Source organism: Marmota marmota, unplaced genomic scaffold (genome assembly GCF_001458135.2).
Source record: "Marmota marmota marmota unplaced genomic scaffold, marMar, whole genome shotgun sequence".
NCBI classification, from domain to species: Eukaryota; Metazoa; Chordata; class Mammalia; order Rodentia; family Sciuridae; genus Marmota; species Marmota marmota.
The window spans coordinates 34517243-34533335 of NW_026000093.1; the positions used below are offsets into that span (position 1 = coordinate 34517243).

The 16093-nt window shown below is 36.4% G+C and overlaps 1 protein-coding gene across 3 annotated transcripts in view; it reads left to right on the forward strand.

Moving 5' to 3' along the window:
- Wwp1 (WW domain containing E3 ubiquitin protein ligase 1) overlaps positions 1–16093 on the forward strand; it is a 113953-nt gene that overhangs the window by 194 nt on the left and 97666 nt on the right. For 2 of the 3 annotated variants that reach the window (XM_015485931.2, XM_015485933.2), the window contains exon 1: positions 1–195. This exon ends at the window's left edge or, in 1 of these variants, runs on beyond it. The gene's annotated coding sequence lies outside the window, so the exon portion shown is untranslated. The remainder of the gene's footprint in view (positions 196–16093) is intronic. The other variant, XM_015485932.2, reaches the window with a different exon arrangement.

Genomic DNA, 16093 nt, shown 5'->3' on the forward strand with positions numbered 1-16093 from the left:
GGGTCGGGTGTCCGCAAGCTCGGCGTGCGGGTTCCGAGTGGCTGCAGGCGGCCTGGGCTGCCGGGGCCGACGCCTGGGTGGCTGCCGCCGCCGCGCCTGCTGCGAGATGGCGATCCTGGGCACGGAAGGGTGAGAGCACCCGCCGGTGGAGGAGGCGCTGCTGCCTTGGCCGCCCAGCCGACAGCTTCGCGCCGGGTAAGGACGCCGGGGCGCGGGGTTGGGGCTGGGGGCGCGGGCCGGGAGTCTGCGCCGCGGTGCCAGGAGCCCGGCGCTGGCTGTCCGCTGCAGAACCCTCGGAGGGACTGTCGGGGGTCAGTCCGCTCTGCGGTGGCTGCCTTCTTCAGTCTGGGGGCCGGGAGTTTCTGGGGTGGGGTCACAGGTCTTGCCCCGAGTTGGCCCAGGCACAGGCCTGTGCTGATGATACTGGAGCGGAGCGAAGTGTTTTCGTGACTCTGCAGCCGCAGTTCTCAAGCTTCCTCAGCCTTCAGTTCGCCTTCTTTCTACCTTTCTTCCTTTCCCTAGCACCTTTCTCAAAACTGCCGGTGCCCTGACTTTCACCCCAGTTCCACCATCCCAAACCAAGGACTCCTGCCTTAGAACGTCTTTTTCTGACGTGTTTTAAGCACTTCGCTTCTATACTGGCTCCGTAGCTTCCCCCACCACAACCCCCCCACCTCCACCTTTTGTGACCTGGTAGGTTCCAGTGACCTTGCAGATTTTTACTAGTCCTATTTTATCTGGTGGCTTGGGCCCTGTCCTGTGATATTTTTAAATTTTTTTAGTTCTGTAGTTTGTGCATGGCTTTTACAACCTTTAAATGATCAGTTTGTGTGTGCAGGAACTGTGCAGTCCTTTCTTTGCTCCATCGATTTGGAGTTGAGGTTTTTATTTTATTTTTTCCCTCCAGAAATTATATGAAGTCTCATTACCAAAGAAGAGGAGTTATCTATTATAATTTTGACATTTTAATTCATCCAGGATAAAATATTTTCCAAGGAGCTTGATTTGTTTTTCCAAGTTTTTATCCTTTAGTGTAGGCGAATGTGCAACAAGAGTTGAGCTTTAAAATGCTGCTTGTAATAGTTATGGAAAATGATAACATTCAGGCTTATCTTCTGCTTTCCTTTAGTGGCTTTTTTTTTTCTTTTAACCAGAAATATCTGGTTTACAGTTGTTTGCAGGTTTGTACATGAGTTCAGACTTATGCATAAATACACTTCACCTGTCTTACAAAGTATGTGTGTATTGTGCAGAGCAAAATTAGGAAAAAATTAAATTCTTAAATAAAGGCATCCTCTTAGTTTTATGACTTGTTTTCCCCATAAAGTAGCATATTAGCTGTGACTGGAAATTAGTATTTTTCATAAATAGTTAATGTTTAAAAAATTAAAAATGTAGTTGCCAAGTTTGGGAACTACTGAGATGTATGAAGTATATGGTATGTTTCTTTGGGTCATGGCTTATTAATATTTTAAAATAGTTCTTCCCATAAAATGTATAACTGCTTGTAAGACCTAAGACACCATGATTTTGAAAAACAATGTGAAGATTTATGTTATTTGGAAGCCTAGCAAGATACAGGAGGTCACAGATCAAGTCTGCTTTAGAAGAGAGACTAATCTTTGCTGTTTACTTAACAATGGCTGAAATTTCTTTTCCTTGCACAAATATTAAGCATCTACTGTATGACTGAGGTGTTTTGGGAAATACAAAAATGAGGATGATTAGTACTGCTTGTCTAAGGAGGTAGGCACGTATGTCCCATTGTTCTTTTAATCTATACTTAAGTTTCATAAACAATACAAAATCCTCTTAGAATTCAATCCCAGAGTGGGTAGAAGTCAGATCATTTGGCAAAGTGGAAGTAAAGTGGGTTAGTTCATGGAGCATTTGTCTTTTGAGATCTTGGATTTGAAGGATGACTATGACTTTTGACAGGCAGGGAAAGGTGATCCAAGCAGATAAAAGGATCTAAGAGTACAGAGTTTATACATTTAGAAGAGGCAAGTGATTATGTTTGTGTGGGACATAAAGTATTTGTACTAGGATAAAGGATGATAAAGGTTGAAATAATCATTTGGTCCAGTCAATTGTCTTGTCCCCCTTCTCTGCCCCTCCCCCACCATGGGAATTGAATCCAGGAGTGCTTTGCTACTCAACTACATCCCCAGACCTTTTTAAAAGTTTGAGACAGGGTTTCTCTAAGTTGTCTAGGATGGCTTAGGACTTGGAATCCTCCTGCCTTGAGTCTCCCAAGTAGCTGGAATTACAGGTGTGCATCATCATGGTAAGCTAAGTGGCTTGTTTTTAATGACATGCTAATGACTTTGGATTTCTTAGGCAGTGAGGATTCCACAGATGATTTTTGAGTTGGGAGCAAAACAATTTTAAAACTTTGTTTTAGGAGGATAAATCTTGTAGTAAAATGTAGTGTGATTTGAGATAGGGCAAGCCTGGGGTACATAGATCTCCCTATAGTTTAGTTCATAGGTCTGAGCTATGAGTCTGAGCTAAGGTGGTAGTAATGCTAGTGGAAAAGAGAAAGGCAGCAGAATAGGCAATTTGATGAAGTCAAGTAACTTGATTCCGATGCAGGTTTATTGGGAGATTATTGGTGGCATTTTGAGCAAAAATCCATGGAAGCATTTTGTGTTTTACTTTATAACCTTCTGAGGGATTACTAACCCTTATGGAAATTAAAGAATTCTGTTGACCTGGAATATTTTCAGATTCACCTATAGATTGTGGATATGATTTTAGGGGAGGCTGTGGATTACATGAATCTCCGTTGTGAATCCTGTGGGCCAGTCTGTTGGGCTGGAGGCAGCTCCCAGAATTACTGAGAATTTTTTAAAAATAGTAGAATCTTCATATTTTTCCATTCACTGATATTAAGAACTCCCACTGTAGGGACATAGGGACATTATTTGCAGCTAGAAACGCTTGTGTTGTCAGAGACTTGACTAATATACGTTATTTGCTGTTATATTACAGAACAAAGTAGCACAACAGTTTATATAATTGCACTACATACTAGTCAGCAAGTGGGTAAAGCAAATCAGGAGTTTGTTGACATGATGGTTTTCTTTGTGTTTTAAAAATCATCCAACTCATTTACCATCAGTTGGATATAATTAATGCCTTTAAGTGACCTCAGCAGTTAAGGACTAGATCCAAGGAGATTCCTTCTAGTACTTAATTCTTGGATTTTAGATTTTCATTGGAATATGTGTACCCATTTTGTTTCTTAGTGTTTTGAGAGCTGATGAGTCTTGGGGTGAGTTGGGTGGATGGAAAGCACATAACACTGTCAGACTAGTCATTTAATTATAATTGCCTTTGTAGCTCTCATTTTTGGATGGAAGTGATATAAATGAAATAATATTTTTATTTTTTATTTTTATTTATTTTTTATTTTTTTTTAAAGAGAGAGAGAGAGAGAATTTTAATATTTATTTTTTAGTTATTGGCGGACACAACATCTTTGTTTTGTATGTGGTGCTGAGGATCGAACCCAGGCTGCACGCATGCCAGGCGAGCGCGCAACCACTTGAGCCACATCCCTAGCCCTCAACAATTTTTTATCTACTCTATACCTGAATGCCTTAAGTAAGAATATTCTTTACCTTACCTTCATTCATTTTATCAATTGAACACCCAAACTTGACAAAATAAACTGTGTTTCTTATTTAGTGAGTTTTCTAAAAAAAAAAAATGAAGTTACTCAGTCACTAGTGTGTTTAAGACATGGTTTGATTAATGAACAGTTGACTTCTCTGCACCTTCAAGATTGTCTCCCTGGTAAGAGAGAAACAGAACATGTTGTTATTTGGTTTCTTTTCCAGCTTTAGTAACTTTGATTCCATAATTATTACAAAAACTGGAGTCTTTTTACTGATTGTATAAAACTATAATCATAATGAACAGTGGAAAATCAATAAATTGCCTATTATAAACAGTGTCCAAGGAATTAGTTATTAATACTTGATGGAGGAAAAATGTCTGTTGAAAACAGATGTATTTTACTTTTTGATGGCATTAAGAAGAGTATCCTTATAACATTTTTCATTATTTTATAATGACTGTAAATGCTGGATTATTTGATTCTTTGTGACAATTGGAAACTAGGTGGGTCAGGAAGTAATCATTGCTTTTTAGATGAATATACAGAGGCTCAAAAGAAGTTTAAAGAACTTCAGAAAAGTTAAATTTGGGGGATATTTGGCTAGTTAGTGGCCAAAATCAGAACTAGAATTAAGCCCATATTTTTGTATGTAGGTCAATATTTTTTTCCCACTAAAATTCCAATTCTTCACCTACAATGGAGCTTTACTTGTAGGAAATATATGAAAAGTTTGAATTGATCTCTTTGGAGTGTTTAATTTTTGTAAAGTGTAGATTTGAACTTGTCTGTTTCCCTTTTTGTTGTGAAGATAGATGGTAACCTAATTGTAGGCTCTTTAGGTAATGTTGAAATTTGTAAGTATTTTATCACAGAATAGTTATAATTTGTTAAGGATAAAACAGAAGTGGTTTTCTTGTTTGGAATAATACATTGGTGAAATGTAAGTATTAATTTCCTTTTGAAAATTTGTTGATTTCATATATTTACATATATTTTTTTCTTTGGTGGTGTTAGGGATTGAACCCAGGACCTTATGCATGGGAAGCAAGCACTCTACCAGCTGAGCTACATCCCCAGACCCGAAAATTTGTTGATTTCAATTCTGTTGTTTTTATAAGATGAAGTCTTTGAAAAATTGTATTTTGGGGGCATATGAATCAGAACCCAATTTTCCAAAATATCTATCATGATATTTTATTATTTTTACCTTTACATACCAAAATTTACCATTAAAAAAAAAGATGTGCCATTGAAAGTCCTTAGTGTATACTTTAAATTCGTGCTTAAACCTCTTTTTCTTGGGCTGGGGTTGTGGGTCAGCAGTAGAGCACTTTCCTAGCATGTGTGAGGCCCTGGGTTTGATCCTCCGCACCACATATAAACAAAATAAAGATATTGTGTCCACCTACAACTACAAAAATGTATTTAAAAAATCTTTATTTTTCTTTCTTTTTTTCATTTGGTGAATGTATTATGTTAAACCATGTGTCAGTTTCTAAGTTGTAGTGATGAGTAGCTTTTGTTGACTTAGTTTTGGTATACTTACTTTGTGGCAGAGTTGGCTTAGGACAACAAATAGGAAACTGGAGCTCAAGTATTGTTTCACTTATCTATTGCTTTGTAATAAAGAACCCTAAAATTAAGTGATTTAAAACACTTATTTGTTCAGTTTGCTCTCTTGGGTTGGGCTCCCTTGGGCAGTTCTACTGGATTTATTGGTGATCACTCTAATGGCTTCATTCACCTGACAGTTAAGCTGAGGGGTGGATGCACACACCTCTGTCTCTTCATGTAGGCTCGTATTCTCAGCCCTGTCCTCTCCATGTGGACTTTGCAGCATTGTACCAGCCTTACCTGGTAATTTAGGGTTCACAAGAGTGCAAAATAAAAGCAGCCAGCCTTCTTAAGGCATAGGCTTGGGGCTGTCACAGTATTGTTTCTGTCTCATTCAGTTGGTTAAAGCGAATTATAGGTTTAACCTAGATTCAAGGGGAGGGAACTACACAAGCACATGAATCTATTCAAAGTCCTCAATAACAGATTACCACAAATTTTTTTAAGTCCATCATCAGCTGTCTTACCAAAGATCTCCTGGAAAGCTGCTTTGAGAGCCAAGGCTTAGACTGCTTACTACTTTCCCCAAATCTAGGCTTTGAGTCTTGCCTGCCTGAGGGAAAGCTAAGTGTGAAATGCAAATGGCAGCACTTTTGGCTTAATTCGAAGCTAGCTAGCCTTGGTCAGAAATGAAGAGGGGCTGGGGATGTATCCCAGTGGTACAGAGACTGCCTAGCATGTGTGAAGCCTTGGATTTGATTCCTAGTACTCCCCAACCCCAAAAGTAATGAAACTGGGACCTCTATGGTTTGATCTACTATAGTACTATTATGGGGTAGGATTAACTGGTTCTGCCTGAGGGCAGTTGGGTCTAAGAAAGTAACCAGCACCCAGGACCCCAGGCTGCTAGAAGCAATAGGGATTTATTCAATTTCATGAATGAGTCCAGATAGCACTTGATGCAGAGAATGGACTACAGGTGGGTAGAAATCCATTACTTAGCCTTTGTGATTAGATATGAAACCTAGGAGAGCAGAGCTTCTTGATCAGTCACTCTGGATTTGACTATCCTTGAGCATCTTGTGCCTCACAGATGTATTTTTTGTTTACAATGTCTTAACAAAGGTTAGGATAGCTGGGCATGGTGGTGCATGTCTGAAATTATAGCTACTTGAGAGGCCAACGTAGAAAGATTATAAATCTGAAGCCAGCTTTGACAACTTAACAGGACTCGTCTCAAATGATAAAAAAAAAAGGCTGTGCTGTAGCTCAGTTGTAGAGTGCCCCAGGGTCCAATATCTAGTATCATAAAACAAAAAGTTTGGGATAAGCCACTCTTCTCTGGGAAGAAAGAATGCTCTTTCCTTCTGTAGTCTGGAGTGCAGGTCTTCTCTTATGGAAATGTAAGGAATAAGGTAATAATCCTAAAACAGGTAGACACAATGATTGCTACCTGTTTATTTCCTCACTTGATCACTATCTCTATGTCATTTTGTCATATTAGTCTCAGTAGTACCTTTTTTGTTGTTCGAGTTAGCTACTAAGTGATGGCATGGTATGCTTGAAATGAAGAAAGTAAGTGTTTAGTTTTTTTACATGATAGTTTCTGAGTGGAATAGTGAATTAATGCATTTCATTTAAAAAATTTCACTTAAAAATAGGCCCCCACAGCCTACTGCAAATATCTTGCAAATTTCTGAAAATAGTAGAGGAGGAGTTTGGTGATTGAATGTACTGAGAAACATAATTTATAGAACTTAGGAAAGTCTAGTGTGCAAAGAAAGAGACAGATAGAATTACATTAAGGTGTTTCTTGAAGGCTCTCTGCTCTGAATTACTTGAATAGTTAAGCATGCTCCAGCAGTAACAGAAATGTAGGTATGATAACTTTATTTAACTAAGGGAAACCAGTTCTTTTGATAGCTGTTCAGTATACCCATAATTATGATTAAATAGGATGGGTGGAAGTAAACTGTTGAGTCCTGACTTGAATTAGGTTAGTGTGGCCGTGTATTAGTCCCAACTTGCCAAGATATACCACTCTTTACCAGTGTGGAGTTAGGGTGAAGTGGAGAATTAACTGAACCTGGTGTGTGTAAATTAAGATATTCTTTACCTTAGAAGTAAACAAACCAAACCCCCTACCTCCCAACTCCCCTTAAAATTTTAAGAATAGATGCACTCTTGGCATATGGATTAAGAGCCATGTTTTAAAGTCAGATCAGACTTCTGTCAGTGCTGCTTAATAGCAGTATTGCCTCTGTTTTCTTTTGCAAATATAAAGAACATTTTCATTATTGGATTTTTCTAAGGATTATTTGAAATCTTTATAAAACAGAAAGTGTGATGGCTACAACATCATAAGCCCTTAAATTATATTTATTGCTCTTAATTTGTTATTATTAAGTTGAAAATTCAAACTAGTAGTCACGACATTGTGGGCCATTCATTTCTCATGGGTAGTAGCTGGTATGGGCAGAGCTGCATATTAACTCTCACCTCTTTAATTTTTAAAAGTAAGTTGCTAAAAGGTTAAGGATGAATCTGGGAGAGATACTGACAGAACCCTGTGCATCAGTAGTGCATCAGTAGGTGATGGTTTGGCTATACAATCTGAGATCAAGAAATTGTTAACACTATCATTAGATAAAATGTGGTGTATACCAGTGTTTGTGAAAATGCAGTCCCTGCTTCACAATCATGCTTGTTAAACATGTAGGTTCTGGAATGTCTTTCAAGATATATGGTTTGGTCCTTGAGAGGGGAGCCCAGCAGTCTTCATTTTTAATAAATACCTCAGATGATGTTACACACACACACACACACACACACACACATATATATATATATATATATATATATATATATATATATGATAGTTGCAGATATAAACTGAATCTGAAATTTGGGATCTTAGTGTGCTCTGTGGGACCATTTTTTTTCTAGCTAAAGTATTCCCACTTATAGTTGTAATATAAACACAAAGAGAGCTTAACATCTGAATCTTCCACATGTTTAAAAAAGCATAAGATGATTGCCAAGGACTTGATACATACAAACTATAGAAACCTGATACAAGGTGATTATAGTGAAGAACAGGCAAGAGAAATGACCTTGGCTTCCTTGTTCAAAAACTTTCCCACACAAGAAGAAATTCTTTTTAATAAAGACAGTTCTTTTCTTTTTAGTTTTTAAAAATATTTTATTTTTTAGTTGTACACAGTTAAAAAATTGTATTTATTTATTTTTATATGGTGCTGAGGATCGAACTCAGGGCCTCCCATGTGCAACGCCGAGCCCAACCCCAGCCCCAGTTCTTTTTTTTTTTTAAATGCCTACTAATAGAGTTGTTATATATTATGATTATCACATGGTCTTATTGCTTTTCTCTTAGTTAAGATAAACTACACAAAAATATTTTTTTTCTTTTGTGCCAGGGCTCAAACCCAGGAGTACTCAACCAATGAACTACATTCCCAGCACTTTTTATTTTTTAATTTGGAGACAGGATCTCACTAAGTTGCTGAAACTGGCCTTGAACTTAGATCCTCCTTTCTCAAGTCTTTCAAGTTATAGGGATTATAGGCATGTGCCACCATGCCTAGCCCCCCTGTATATTTTTTGAGACAGGGTCTTGCTGAGTTGCTTAGTCTTTATAAAGTTTCTGAGGCTGGCCTTGAACTTGTAATCCTCCTGCCTCAGCCTCCTGACTTGCTGGGATTACAGGCTTGTGCCACCATGCCAAAAATAGATTTTGATTGAAGTGTGTCAAATTTGGAATTCAGGTTTTGAGGTAGAAAATAGGTTGGCTGTGGGTGTAATATCTTTTGGGAAAAGCTATTGCTCAGCATAAGGGCATTGACTTATGAAGAAAGTCATGAGAAAAGGTTTAAATTTAAAATGAAAATGAAAAATACTTTAGATCAATCTCTAACTTGCTAACGGTGATAGCCCTATATCTGTCTCTTAAACAATCCTCAGTTGTGTGACTAATAGGACCCCACCAAATCTGATCACATCAGTCATTGAAACAGCAGATCTTTAAATTGGGGACAGTACCTGGAAAAAATAAATCTACAAGTACGGTTGCTATAAACTGAAGTTATTGCTAGTACATTTTTTTTTTTTAATGAAAAAGCCATAATTCTTTCTAAATTTAAGTGGAAAGGATTAGTTGGCATTTTTGTTTGAAAAGTCTGTTGTTTTTGTGGGTTCTTTTCACTGTCTTTCAGGGCCCGCTGTTTGTTTATTTATTTATTTATTTATGAATGACAGCGGAATGCATTTCAATTCTTATTACAATATAGAGCACAATTTTTCATATCTCTGGTTGTATACAAAGTATAGTCAAACCAATTCGTGTCTTCATAACTGTACTTTGGATAATAATGATCATCATATCCCACCATCATTAATAACCCGATGCCCCCTTCCTTCCCCTCAGGGCCCATTCTTTGAGGGTGAAAATAACAATAGAGTATTTCTTTGTGACCTATGATCTTTGGACTGTGGTTGTCAATGTTTAGCTGTGATTATCCAGAATGGAAAGAACACATTATACTTGGGAATTTCATTTTTTTAGGTTAAAAATTTTGGTAACTATAACTTGTTTTAAAACTCCCTTTGTAACTTAAGTTTTTCCTTTTAAGTGTTGTCTAATAAAAAGCTGAGGCCTTAAGGTAAAACAAACCTAGGTTTGGGTTCTGGCACTCACTTATTGGCTGAGTGATACTGGTGAAGTTAACCTGAATTAAGCCCTAGTTTTATCATATGTAAACTGAGTTTTCCTATGTAAAGTGAGAATAATAATACATAATTCATAGATTTAAATCTGGCACTAAGTATTCAGTAAATATTTACTAGGGTGGTATATAGTACTTTGTCATTCATTGATATTGGGATCACAGTTTTAATTTTTAGAAAGACAATGCATCCCATGTACTACCATGTTATGTAAAACCTCAGTGAAATCTAGGGTGGTATCTGTGTTTTTGTTCTGTAAATGTTTAAGTATGAATTAATAAGAACAATAAATAGCCTCACATTTGGCTAGATTTTAGTGCTGTATGAGTTCAGGTCAATTCACTTTTTTCCCAGCAAATGAGTTACAAAGTAACTTTTATAGTTTTTTGCATGAAATTTTGTAGATAAAGGGTTGTACACTTGTATTTTTTACTGCATTTTAAGCCTGAGAAGGATTACATTAATCTAGGAGTAGCGTTTTAGTTATTTAATAGGTTATTTCATTTTGGAAAATGTGTTCTTATGTTTTTCTCTAAGAATGAAGAATATTTGATGAAAGTTGATGCTTTATAGCATTAACATTCTTAGGAATAGTATTTATATTCAGTAAAATAACATCATCTGTCTTTTGCTTGAGTAGCTCTCAATTAATTTGAAATTGTATATTTATAACAAAAAAATGTGATAGTAATACATTCCTCCCAAGTACTCTAACATAATTTTGATCCAGTCCTTACTTCAGGTGTGGGTGTTGCTGTGTATTATTATGTAATATGGCTATGTAAATGAAGAGCCTTTCTTTACCATGGTCCTTACTTAACCACTGTTGTGAAGTATGGTAGAAAAATATTGGTGTTTCTATAGTTCAGAATAATTGAGAGTATGGTTCTGGTTGATATAGCAATGGGAGAAGGGACTAGGAAATTAACACTTCCTGGGCACTTTCTATATTCCTGATTGTGGGAAGAGTTCCAATTTCCTAGGGTTAATGTTAACTGTTTCCCCATCATAAAACTACATTAGTTTGGTGTTGGTATCCTTATTTTTCAGATAAGAAAACTGAAACTCATGTTAAACATATACAAATAGTAGAGTCGAAATTGGGACATAAGTCTGACTTAAAAACCATTCTCTGTATTACATTACCCCAATATTCTGTTCTCAAACTGGAAATTGTCATTTAGAAAATCTCCATGGTTACTTAATGTTGGTAAATTAGAATTCTTTGTGTATTTAGAAACAGGAAATGTTTTGGCATCAAATTTTGGGTCATGATATCCTGGTGGCCAGCACAGTATAGAATACTAGCCTTGTCAGCAGACCTGGATATGGCATTAAGGTGCTTTGTCTTCCTGAGTCTTCTAATCAGCTTTCTGCTGCTTCATAAAATATAGTAAATATAGTTGGCTTTCCATAATTGGTGGTTCCTCATTTGTGGATTTAAGTACTTCAGACTGAAAATAAACTCTGTGTATTAAGCATGTACAGACACCCCCCCCCCATTGTTCCATAAATAATACAGTGCAGCATTGGGTATTATAAGTAATCTAATATTTAAACTATATGAGAGTTTGTATGAAGGTTATTAGCAAATACTATCCCATTTTATATAAGGGACATAGCAAATGTGGATTTGGGTCTCTCATGGTTACCTGGGGATGACTGGTTTTTACACAGCTCTTTATGTTAACTTGAGTTTGGAACTCAAGTTTTTATGTACTTAGTCTTATTTGAGTAATATTTTCTTTAGTGACATTGTGTAGTACAGGAGCAGGAAAACCTGTTTTCTACTGCTGGTCACTAAGGCAAAGGGAAAAATTAGTGAGTGTACGTGCGCACACAAACACACACACATGGACTGTAGAAGTTTTGGTATCTTCTCATTGTAAACATAATATTTCATTAGACATTAAGAAATAAATTATAAAGAAAAGAAACTACCTCATTCTTAGTATACTGAAACTACTTAGGAATAGTTCTTTGTTTTTGTAACTTAAGTTTAGTATCAGTTTCTTTTTCCTTTTTTTTTTTTTTTTTGCATTACTGGGGGTTGAACCCAGAACCTTGTATATGCCAGATACTCAACCACTGAACTACATCCCCAGCTCTAGTATCAGTTTTTTAAGACAGAAAAATAGCAATCATTGCCTTAAATTAGCATAGGAGAAATGAAGTCTTTCAATGTATAATACATAAAAATATATTTCAATTTTTTTTGTTTAGCAGGAAGGGAAAGTAGAGCAGGGACAGAACCAAAATCAGTATGCTGGGCTGGGATTGTAACTCAGTGGTACAGCTCTTGCCTCGCCCCTGTGAGGTTGCCTCGCTCCTGTGAGGCACTGGGTTTGATCCTCCGATCCTCAGCACTCAAAATAAAGATATTAAAAAAAAAAAATGGTGTGATAATGAGAGACAGTAGAGCTGCCAAAGTCTTGTGTTTCAGTTTTATTTTTAAGAACCATAGCCATTTAAGTTGAAAATTGGAATAATTGTTACTAAATTTGATGAGTACATTTATTTACCATTCTCACTAATGTTTCCTAGTAAACAAAGTGCAGACAATTTTTATATGCAATGGAGTCAAGCTATTTCATTTTGGGGATGTTGGCATAATGTATTTAATTTTATAATTGAATTTTTTTTAAATAGAGCAACATCACCATCTTGTGGCCTTCTAGAATATTGTTGCCAAAGTTTTGTTTTCATAACTAAGGGTAAATAAATTACCTTGATCTCTTAATGTTAGTCAAGGGTTCCAGCAAATTTGTAATTTTCAGCTTTTAACATAAAGGAGGGTAGGGAGAGGAAAATAAAAGGACTATAATAAAATAATTTATAAAATAAAAGGATTGCAGCTTTGTAAAAGTAAGTGTTCAAGACAAATGATCATATAAAATTTAAAAAAAAATGAGGGGGCTGGAATTGTGGCTCAGTGGTAGAGCGCTCGCCAAGTGTGTGTGAGGCCCTGGGTTTGAGCCTCAGCACTACATATAAACAAATAAAATAAAGGTATTGTTAAAAAAAAAATAAAAATGAAACCAGTTTGGTTGGTATAGTTATGGATGATTTGTCTTATTTCACATTTTTTATGGAAAACTATATTCATAGAAATACTCCGTATTTCATATTGATGTAATTTTAAGCTAAAACATCTCAATATATTTTGTGGCTCTAGTTCTCATTTAATAAGAAAACTAAAACATAAAGCAGTTTGGATACCCTGCCTTATTCAGCCTATTGGTGGGATTTTTAAGTTTTTTTTTCCTAAAACAGTGTTTTCTAAACTAGTGACTCTTGGAGGAGTGGTTTTTATATTAATTTTTACACTTCCTTTTTATTTGGAGGAGAATTTTAAAGGAAAACAAATGATGTATATGGTGGTTCATTTAAAAAAGCATCTAAAATGAATATGAGGCCTTTTGGTGCCTAGGGCTACTTAATTATTTTTGAAATTTGATTGACTCAAATATGTATTAAATATCTCCTGTGTGCCAGGCTTTGAGGTAAGCAAGGTGGGTACAGTGGAGAGGATTTATCCTGGCCCTCTTGGAATTTAGTATCAGGAAGAAAATAAAGCTGTTTTGATGACACAGAAGTTGGACACCTTGGAACTCAGAAATATTAGGACCAGAACCAAGGAGTATGTTAAATAGGAATTCTGGATAAAAATAGCTATAATTTATTATTTCCTCTGGGTCAGACATCATGCAAGTGCATTAGGTACTTTTTCTTAGTCTCAGAAGTTTATTTTGGAATTTTATTCTGATTTTTCAGAAGTAGCATATATACTCACACAAATAAGTATGTGGAGAAGCCCTGAAATATCTCAGTGGAACAATATGTTTACTTACAAAATTCAAGAGGTTAAGCACTTACAGGTCTAGCAGGTTTTACCTACTTGGTCTTGGCAGTCTACTGCCATTTGTAACATTGTTTCTGTGAAAAAAACAGAAATTTTAAAAGTCTCATTAATGTATAATTTGAGAATTCACAAAATACTTTTGCAGTGTTGTGAATGTTTAGTTAGAGCTGGAATATATCTAGGTGTAATGAACTTTTCTCTTGTTTATGTATTTTCGCTTGTTTGTTTAATAATTTAAGTGAGCATTTTAGGTTCTTTAATTTTGTATTGGACTTTTTTGCACTGAGCCTTTGTTTTGGGCTATGGAGATAAAATCACATTGATGAAGGTGGACATGGCCTTGGAAGTCAGAAATATCAGGACCAGAACCAGGGAGTATGTTAAATAGTTTTATAGTCCACCTGTATAGGATCTCTCTCTCTCTCTCTCTCTCTCTCTCTCTCTCTGTACTGGGGATTTAACCTAGGGGTGCTTAACCACTAAGCCACATCCCAGCCCATTTTTTATTTTGAGACAAGGTCTCACTAAGTTACTTAGGGCCTCAGCCCCCAAGTTTGTTGGGATTACAGGTGTGCACCACCACACTTGGCTAGGATTTCTCTATTATGTTTTAATTAAAAGTCTCAGTTCTGTGCTATGTAAGTCTTTAGGCAAGCCCTTATCACTGAGGCTATATCATACTTTTTATTTTGAGACAGGATCTTGCTAAATTGCCCAGGCTGGCCTCAAACTAGCAATCTTCCTGGCTTAGCCTCCCCAGTAACTGAGATTATAGGCATGCATTACCACACCCGTCAAGCACAGAATATTTTGAAATCTCCCTTTTCCTTTGTATATGCAGCTACCACATAGCCTCAGCTCATCTGCACTATAACCATCTCTCAAGAATGTTTTGTTGACAACTCTTCACCTGTTGACTACTAAATCAGATTAGAATGCTTCTGTAATTTGCTCTCTGTACATTCCTCCCTGCTAGTGAGTTTAAATTTGTTTCTTCTTCTATAGGTTTAGCTTATTATCACTTAAACATTCCCAATAAGTATATGCTGAGTAGAAGAAAAATTATCAGAAGTGACTGATATCTAGTTTGTTTTTTAATCTACTTATTTATTTATATTTAGTTGTCAATGAACCTTTATTTAATTAACTTATTTATATATGGTGCTGAGAATGTAACCCAGTGCCTCACACATGCCAGGCAAATGCTCTACCACTGAGCTACAACCCCAGCCCTATTTTTATTTTTTTGCCACATGGAAGTTTGATTCTTTTTTTACTGAAAATATTTTTTTCACATTTTTTTATTGGTGCATAATAATTGTATATAATGATGGGATATGTTGTTACATATTCATACATACACATAATTTAACAATATAATTTGGCCAATATCATTCCCCAGTATTTTCCTGAAAATATTGAACTACAGGTTTAGGTCAATATTTCTTTAGAGTATGGAAGCCCAGTCCATGTTTATTGAATGATTGCACTGTTGTCTCATGGTGAAGATAGAGGTCCAGGAGATAATGGGTATGAGGTGGCCGGTATTGGGCCATGTAAAAGGGAAGCAGACAATTTCAGTAAAGTAGTAGGAGGGCAGCAACCAAATTGCAAGGGTAGAGGTAAGAAAAAAGGTTGGCTAATTTTTTTTTTAAATTTTTTATTGTTGGTTGTTCAAAACATTACAAATTTCTTGATATATAATATTTCACACTTTGATTCAAGTGGGTTATGAACTCCCATTTTTACCCCATATACAGATTGCAGAATTACATCAGTTACACATCCATTGATTTACATATTGCCATACTAGTGTCTGTTGTGCTCCGCTGCCTTTCCTATCCTCTACTATTCCCCCTCCCCTCCCCTCTTCTCTCTCTACCCCCTCTACTGTCATTCATTTCTCCCCCTTGTATTATTTTTCCCTTTCCCCTCACTTCCTCTTGTATGTACTTTTGTATAACCCTGAGGGTCTCCTTCCATTTCCATGCAATTTCCCCTTCTCTCTCCCTTTCCCTCCCACCTCTCATCCCTGTTTAATGTTAATCTTCTTCTCCTGCTCTTCGTCCCTACTCTGATCTTAGTTACTCTCCTTATATCAAAGAAGACATTTGGCATTTGTTTTTTAGGGATTGGCTAGCTTCACTTAGCATAATCTGCTCTAATGCCATCCATTTCCCTGTAAATTCTATGATTTTTTCATTTTTTAATGCAGAGTAATACTCCATTGTGTATAAATGCCACATTTTTTTTATCCATTCGTCTATTGAAGGGCATCTAGGTTGGTTCCACAGTCTTGCTATTGTGAA